Source organism: Amblyomma maculatum, chromosome 11, assembly GCF_055883805.1.
Source record: "Amblyomma maculatum isolate TAMU_Amacu chromosome 11, ASM5588380v1, whole genome shotgun sequence".
Lineage (NCBI taxonomy): Eukaryota > Metazoa > Arthropoda > Arachnida > Ixodida > Ixodidae > Amblyomma > Amblyomma maculatum.
Genome location: NC_139354.1, coordinates 118,311,989 through 118,313,555, shown reverse-complemented (window position 1 = coordinate 118,313,555; position 1,567 = coordinate 118,311,989). Strand labels below are relative to the sequence as shown.

At 43.7% G+C, this 1,567-nt stretch overlaps 1 non-coding gene across 1 annotated transcript; it reads right to left on the bottom strand.

Moving 5' to 3' along the window:
- Positions 1–1,464: 1,464 nt before the first annotated feature.
- LOC146174847 (U6 spliceosomal RNA) lies at positions 1,465–1,567 on the bottom strand. The gene has a single exon (XR_014702410.1). It is a non-coding gene; the product is annotated as a U6 spliceosomal RNA (small nuclear RNA).

Below are 1,567 nucleotides of genomic sequence, written 5' to 3'. Positions count from 1 at the left end.
AAGGTCAGTCGATCGAACAGGTTGACCTTGGCTGATACATATGGCTAGTTAAGCTTTCGCTTCAATAAAATATACTGCCCGTAGACCATGAACCAGTGAAAGGTACTCGCGTCGTGCTGCGGGCGCTCTCAGAATAGTGGCGTTTTAGGCCATGGGACTACGGTTGAGTATATACCAACCTTATCAAGCACAGCCTGTAGCATTGCAGCTTGAAACTTACACGTGTCTCCGCATAATCAGTACCACAATAACTAATACGTTAAGAACAGCACATACCCCTAAGAGAGTGCATACTTGTAAAATGCTAAGTAATGCTAAAAATGAAAACATACTTCTTCTCCCGAAGTTGAATGTATGGAGGGCGTAAGGAGTGTGGTACTGTACCGAATCCCCTTCACACACTTGCAATTTTAGCCAAGGACTAAAAACTTAAATATTTGAGGCACGCGCTCCAACTCTGCGAATCCCATTTATGGTTTAAAGTCAATATTTATTAATTTAGAAAACCTATCATATATATTATTTACCTAATTACAAAAAATTGTCATGTGGTGCGCAAGACGGTTGATAGCTCTATGCAACAGGTTTCCCTCAGCTGCTTTAAATATTTAGTGTTAGTATCTCGGCTAAATTTAGCTGGGGTACCCGATATCATACTTATCACACCTGGGTATTTGTACTTTCAGATAGCCGTCCGTTCCTCTCCCAAGTTTCCCAAATTCCCAGAAATGGTTGCCAGCATCTCCCATTGTTAATTTTTTTTGCTCAGTTACCATGCAGTCATTGTATTTACCTCCCACCACACCTCCTTTCATGGAGCGCTTGGCTCTCTCCGCACCAGTTAAAAGCCCGCTACAAAAGCTGCGGCTAAGACAGAAGTGTTCATTATTTTTTGTGTCCCACATACGAGACAGGGCCAGTGGCTTTGAGCAAAGGGAGCAGAAGAGGCCATTTTAGCACACTCGTCTATTTGTGCCCTTAAGTGGGAGATGGTGTTTTCCCTCACCAACACGCTTCATGTCTGGTACAGCTATCGGCCATGTCACAGGGCCATGCTATAAATGTGGCCGCGTGGCGCCAGATACACTACATTTAAAACGTTCGCTATCTTTCTGCCCTCACATTTCACGCGGTTCCATTCTTTCACCGCAGCAGCAGCATGATCAAGGAGAAAATGGGGGCAGTTTTATGACGACAAATACGAGCACAATTAAATGCTAGGCGTTTTTGAACACGCTAAAGGCGCACACAAAAACACCCCGTCCAGTTATTCTTCGTCACGAACATTGATGCTAAGCTCAGTCTAGCAATGTATGCGGGCAGCCGCATAATCGGCAAGGAAATCGAATTTAAACTTCTTCCCGTCAGGACATTCAAGCTTTTGAAGCCATCGCCAAAAGGAATGGGTTGGCAGTTACACTAGTGGTGTAGGGTAGTCTTTGAAATCATCAGAAAAAAAAAAAAAAAAATGTGGAACGCTTCACGATTTTGCGTGTCATCCTTGCGCAGGGGCCATGCTAATCTTCTCCGTATCGTTCCAATTTTTGTATATGTACTTTGGAAGTAC